The sequence below is a fragment of the Rana temporaria genome, chromosome 10 (genome assembly GCF_905171775.1).
Source record: "Rana temporaria chromosome 10, aRanTem1.1, whole genome shotgun sequence".
NCBI classification, from domain to species: Eukaryota; Metazoa; Chordata; class Amphibia; order Anura; family Ranidae; genus Rana; species Rana temporaria.
In genome coordinates, this window is record NC_053498.1 from 11,941,938 (window position 1) to 11,949,370 (window position 7,433).

Consider the following 7,433-nt stretch of genomic DNA (forward strand, 5'->3'; position numbering starts at 1 on the left):
AGGGCTTTGCGTAAATTACGTCCACGTCGAAAGCATTGACGATTTGCGGCGGAATTTCGAGCATGCGCACTGGGATTCTTTCACGAACGTCGTTAAAGACGTCATTTACGTGGGGTCATGTTTTATTTGCATAAAACACGCCCACCTCTTCTCAATTTGAATTCGGCGCGCTTACGCCGGCTGATTTACGCTACGCCGCCGCAACTTACGGAGCAAGTGCTTTGTGAATACTTCACTTGCCCGTCTAAGTTGCGGAGGCGTAGCGTAAATAGGATACGCTACGCCCGCACAAAGATACACCCTCCTACCTGAATCTAGCCCATAGGCTGTTATCAGCAGTTTTGAGCAGTAAAAACAAAACAGCTGTAAAAATGCTCTAAAGCTGATAAACATTGATAAACGCTCAAAAACATCGCTCACCAGTGTTTTTCTTTTTCTTTTTTATGTTTTTGATCAATTGAAAAAAAAAAATATGTAAAAAAAAAAAAAAAACCGCTAAAAACGCTAGCGCAGAAAAACGCTAAAAAACGAAAAAACGCTATTGCAAAAAACTTGAAAAAAGTTGAAAAACTCCAAAGCTACTGGTGTGGCACTGATTGGTACCACTAGTGGGCACTGATAGGTGACACTGATATGTGACCCTGATGAGCACTGATATGTGGCACTGATAGGTGACACTGATGGGCACTAATAGGCAGTGTCCTGTCAGAATACCGCTGCCCATCAGAAAATGTAACGGAAGTGACGTTATGAGCAGAAAATGCTTACTGCGCATGCGCCGTGTGTTCCAACATGGCCGCTATGTGTTCCAAAGCTAGCAGCGAACATCTTCTTACACTCAGGCAGGCAGGCAGAAGGTGGCGACGGCCATCTTGGTACACCCCGCACTGCTCAGCGGCAAACTGATTATATACTGAAATAGTATATAAGGTGAAATAGTATATGTCGTGGTGAAATAGTCTATTTAAGTATATAAGGTGAGTTTACTGCTAAAATAAGTGTGAAATTGAACACTTGCCTGGGTGTAATAAGTCTGCTGCTGGCTACTTGTTCTGTCACAATAGGAAACCTATTTAAACGCATATCGGCCATGCTGGAATGCATAGCGCATGCACAATAAGCAATTTTGTTCACAGCGTCACTTCCGTTGCATTTTCTGATGGTTAGCAGTATTCTGATAGAACAAGGGTACTGATGGGCACTTATAGGCGAAACTAATAGGCAGCCCTAATGAGGAGGCACTGACAGGCATTACTGATGGGCAATGATTGGCATCTGTGATGGGCACTGACTGGAAATACTGATGGGCAATGATTGGGATCTGTGATGGGCACTGACTGGCATTATTGATGGGCACTGATTGTTTTTTTTTAATTTGCACTGATTGGCATCTGATGGGCAATGACTGGCATCTGTTGTGGACACCTCTGATGGGGGCTGTGCTGATAATAAATGCCCTAAGGCTCTGTTCACATCCAGGCGTTCCAGATTGCGGGTGGTATTGCAGCGATTCTGCCCGCGATCCCAAATCGTTGCACACAATTCCAAAGGCACCCCAATCGTGGCGCGATTTTGCCACGATTGTCGCCCCGAAAAATCGCTGTAAAATCGCGCAAACGGTATCGTGGGATGTCTCTCACCCAAAAGAAGTCCTGGGACAATTCAGTTTGCACGATTTTACTGCGATTGTCACCCAACCGACAAATCGCGGTAAAATCGCACCACGATCGGAGTGCCATTGGAAGTTAACATGGATAGCAAGCGTGCCTCATGATCTGCGGTGATTTGGGATCACCGGCAGAATTTCTGTAATTCCGACCTCGATCCGGAACACCTAGATGTGAACGAAGCCTTAGGCACCTGTCCCCGGAGTTGTCCCTGTGAAGAAGGGAAGAGAAAGCTGTTGACCATGTTGTTGTACCTCTAGTGGACTTCGAAAGGCCCTATACATTAATATTTATTGGTAGATCGGTGTCGGTGATTGTTGGCAATTTCACTAGCAACATACAGTCCATTTGCAGATGATTGGAGTGAAGCGTTTATATCTAGGTATTGAGACACCGATGGGCCAGATTCTCAAAAGAGTTACGCCGGTGTATCTACAGATATACCGGCGTAATTCGAAAATCCCGCCGGCGTATCATTGTTTTGTATTCTCAAAACAAGATACGCCGGAATTAGGCTAGGTTCCGACTGATGTAAGTCACTTACACCGTTGGATCCTAAATGCAATACTACGCTGGCCGCTAGGTGGCGTTTACGTTCAGGTCTCATTTGACTATGCAAATGAGCCTGATACGCCGATTCCCGAACGAATTTGCGCCGCCTCGTCGTCGTTTACGTTGTTTCCATAAGCGTAAGGTTACCCCTGCTATATGAGGGGGTAACCTTACGCCAGTCCGCCGTATGCCATGTTAAGTATGGCGTTGGGTCCGCGTCGTCTTTTTCCGTCGGTTACGTCGTTTTACTAAGTCGTTCGCGAATACGACTTGACGTCAATGACGTTTTCCGTCGTGAGCTGGAGCATGCGCACTGGGCTATTTTTACGCCCGGCGCATGCGCAGTTCGATCGGCGCGGGGGCGCGCTTAATTTGAATACAAGCCGCCCCCTTTGAATTACGCGGCCATACGCCGGCCCATTTACACTACGCCGCCGCAAATTACGGAGCAAGTGTTTTGCGAATACGGCACTTGCTCAAGTAATTTGCGCAGGCGTGGTGTAAATGGCTTACACTACGCCAACGCAGGAAACTATGAGAATCTGGCCCATTGTCTTTATGACCCATTTGCTATAAGCTGAATTGGGTCCATGTGTTCTGTTAAGCCTCCTTATATTCCATTTGTTGGCAGATTTCTTCACGCTGGTGATTTTTCCTCTCTGGGTGATCGACCATCACAAATTGGATATCATATACGTCTTCACGGACCTATTCACCTTATTTTGGACTATTTCAGTTCACAAATGACTGTGATATATACATAGGTGTGTGCAGCCTATGGCATTAGGGTGTGCACCCCGAAGCTCAAACATATTTGCATGTGTGTGCATGTGTATATACAGTATACTGATGGTGTCAGTAGAGCGGTGGATGGTGTCAGTAGGGCAGAGATTGGTGTCAGTAGGGCAGTTGACAGTGTCAGTAGTTTTTATTTTTATTATATTTTTTTATTTTTAGGCTGCATTCACACCTGTACGTTTTGTCGCCTGAAGCGCGACGCTCAAAAACGCTAGAGTGGGAAAAATACATTATTCCCTATGGAGATGGTTCACATCTCCACTCCAATTCGCCTGACGCCGAACGCCTGAAGCTCAAACAAGATCCGGACCCTTTTTTGTCGCGCGTATCGGGCGGTTTGGGCGTTTTTGAGCGTTTCCATTTCCCATATAAAGTAATGGAAACGCTCGATTCAAGCGACTAGCGCGACAACGAGCGTTTGCTACGGGCGTTTCGTCGCTTTAATCAATAGAACATTTCACCCAGGCAGAAGATAAAAGAAATCTACCAACATAGCAACAAGTGATGAAAAGATGATCATTTTTTCTATTGGCTAAAATAAAAACCGTCGAAGTACAAAAACGTCGGACGACGCTGTATGCAAACACGCAAATAAGCATGAATACGCGCGACAAAACGCTGGAAAAAAAACGCAGGAAAAAACGACCGAACGACCTACGCTCAGGTGTGAATGCAGCCTTAGGAGCCCCATTTGGGAGCTTTGGTGTAATATCAGGGGTCTATTTCTGTGTGTTAGTGCACATTTAAAGCAGTATATTTCTGTGCATTACTGCATGTTCAATGCAGCATATTTATGTGCATTACTGCATGTTCAATGCAGCATATTTCTGTGCATTACTGCATGTTCAATGCAGCATATTTCTGTGCATTACTGTACGTTTAACCACTCAGGCCGCGTACACACGGTCGGTCCAAACCGATGAAAACAGACTGAAGGACCTTTTCATCGGTCCAAACCGATCGTGTGTTGGCCCCATCGGTCAGTTATCCTTCGGTCAAAAATTGTAGAACTTGCTTTAAAATTGATAGACGCCTAACCGATATGTCAAAACCGATGGTTAGTATGCAAAAGCATCGGTTAAAAACCTGCGCATGCTCAGAATCAAGTCGAAGCATACTTGGAAGCATTGAACTTCGTTTTTTTCAGCATGTCGTTGTGTTTTACGTCACCGCGTTCTGACACGATCGTTTTTTTAACCGATGATGTGTAGGCGCGACGGACCGCTTTGGACCATTCTCATCAGATGTACCGACCGTGTGTACGCGGCCTCAAGGACCGCCGCACGACTAAATATGTTGGCAGAATGGCATGGCTGGGCACATGGACGTATGTATATGTCCTCTTTAAGAGCCCAGCCGTGGGTCGCAAGCGCGGGACCCGCAGACCCGATAGCCGCCGGTGTCCCGCGATCGGGTCGCAGGAGCTGAAGAACAGGGAGAGGTGCGTGTAAACGAACCTTCCCCGTTCTTCTCTGTGGCTTGTCACTGATCGTCTGTTCCCTGTCATAGGGAACGACGATCAGTGACGTCAAAAATCCAGCCACGCCCCCCTACAGTATGAGGTAGAGATCCGGGTTGCGAACCCCCTCACCAGCATTTGTCAGTTAGCAAATTTAAACATTTGCCTGGGGTCAAACCTGTATTTACTTCCTTTGCTGCCCCAGGGCCGGATCCTTCAATGAACCCCCCCCCCCCCCAACACACACACCATCACATAGGGGCTTCTGAGCCCCCCCAAATTAAGTAAAAAAATTAATTACATTAAAAATACCCCCCGCCAAATTCTATAGTGAAATACAGTACTTAGAACTCCGTCTGACTGTTTACATGTTGAATTTTAAGCGGACTTCTGTCAGATTCGCAAACCTGTGAGATCAGCAAGCTTGCCGCTGCTTTTAAAATTCAACATGTAAACAGTCAAACGGAGTTCTAAGTACTGTATTTCTCTATAGAACCTCAGTTTACTGTTATAAATAAGTGTAAAATGTAAAACTCCAGGGGGTGTACAAAGATATCTGCTTGTCCCCTTCTCACTGTATCCTTAGGGTGTAGGAGTGCGGAGTGTAGCAAGATGGGGGCGATTCGTCACTTTCGGCTACCCATGGCGGTTTTAGTGTGCTGTTTTGTCGTAAAAGTGTTGGAACGCATATGGCGGCGGCGCGCATGTGCACTGCAGAGTTTTTCAGCGGAATGTCACTTCCGGAGCAAACTGTGATGGGGAGCCATATGTGACGAGACAAGAGGCGGATGCTTTTCTCAATACAGACCGGTGTTCTGCCGAAGAAGGTCCCCCCGGCGGATAAGGACCCCCTGTACTGCGTAGGCGCGGTGCTTGCGCAGTACGAACCTTAAAGGCGCCGCCGAAAATAGCCAAAGATGTAGAGCTGAGAGTCAGCTCTACACGGCCCCTGCGCAATGACTAGAGCTGGTACGGTTCAGTAGTAGGGGGGGGGAGAGCGTTCTCTCATCTCCCCCTCTTTTCCTGCGGCCTGCCAGATTGCATGCTCAGATAAGGGTCTGGTATGGATTTTGAGGGGGACCCTACGCCATTTTTTTTTATTTGGCACAGGTTTCCCCCTAATATAAATACCAGACCTGAAGGGCCTGGTATGGGACCCCCACGCAATTTTTATTTTTTTTGCATTCGGGGTTCCCCTAAATATTTATATCAGACCCAAGGGCCTGGTAATGGACTGGGGGGGAACCCATGCCATTTTTTTTCAAAGAGTTTTATCTATATTGCCGAGTCCTGACAATTCATTACAGCCGCGATCAGTTTTAAATTACTTTTTTTCTTTTAGAAATGTCATTTTGCTGCAGGGACTGTTCTAAACACGGGAAACATGCGCTACTTTACTGGCATACTATAGACACCCCCCCAGGCACAAAATGTAAATGAAAATTAAATGTTATTGTATCACTGATCCTTAGTCTAGAGGTACAGAGGCTGTGTAATGTGCAGGGGGGCTGTGTAATGTAAAGGGGACCCGAGAGGCGGGGCTATGTAATGTTATCTTCATTTATTAGTAGATGAATGCGGCCCTCCATGCATTCACATACACTGAATTCCCTTCAGTGGAAAAGGTTTGCTAATCCCTAATCCCTAATCGCTAATCAGAGACATGAGCGGATCTTTGTGCGGGCGTAGCGTATCTTATTTACGCTACGCCGCCGCAACTTAGAGAGGCAAGTGCAGTATTCACAAAGCATTTGCGTCCTAAGTTACGGCGGCGTAGCGTAAATTGGCCGGCGTAAGCCCGCCTAATTCAAATGTGGAAGAGGTGGGTGTGTTTTATGGTAATTACTCGTGACCCCACGTAAATGACGCTTCTTACGAACGGCGCATGCGACGTATCCCAGTGCGCATGCTCAAAATTACGCCGCAAATACTCCATGCTTTCGACGTGAACGTATCTTAAGCCCAGCCCCATTCACGGACGACTTACGCAAACGACGTAAAACGTGAAAAATTTTACGCTGTTCTGACGTCCATACCTAATATTGGCTACGCCTCATAGAGCAGGGGTAACTTTACGCCGAAAAAAACCTTACGTAAACGACGTAAATAAATGCGCCGGGCTCACGTACGTTTCTGAATCGGCGTATCTAGGTCATTTGCATATTCGACGCGGAAAATCTAAGGAAGTGCCCCTAGCGGCCAGCGTAAAATTGCACACAATTATACGCCGGCTTATGCAAGTTACGTCGGCGGAGGAAGCCTATTTTTTCAACGTATCTGCCTTTGAGAATCGACGTAAAGATACGACGGCGCAGATTTGAAATTACGGCGGCGTATCTGGAGATACGCCGCCGTAAGTTGTTTCTGAATCTGGCCCGGTATCTCTTAATTTTGTTTTTTAAGAGCCGGCCCTTCCCACTGCTTCTTTATATTTTATTTGGCAGTTGGAGATGGCTGGGTGCCCAGGCTTTAAAAGTTTCCAAGATATCAGTGGTCACACTCTTCTGCTGTGAAGCGATCACTTTGCTAAACACCTTTGGGAATTATTTGAAGATCCATGGTGTGCTGGCAAATATGTGTTTCTTGTATTTGCATTTACTATGGTTATATTACCTGGTTGAGTCGCTGCTCTGCGCAAATTATTTTGGACAAAATATTGGCGCTAGCACAGTTTCCGAATAAGATTTGCAAATATGTCCATTGATCTGTGTAGTTTCCAGTCTCCAGATGTCTGTTGCTGAAGCACCTGCTATCCCTTATGCCCTGTACACACGATCGGAATTTCCGATTGGAAAAAGTCCGACTGACTTTTTCCATCGCAGTACGTCCGGCGTGGGAGCGCGCCAAATTTAAATGGCACACGCCCATTTAAATTGGCCCGCCCTGCGCCGGAGGCCGCCGGCGTAGGTTTTCATCGCAAGTGCTTGGTGAATCAGGCACTTGCGATGAAAAATTGC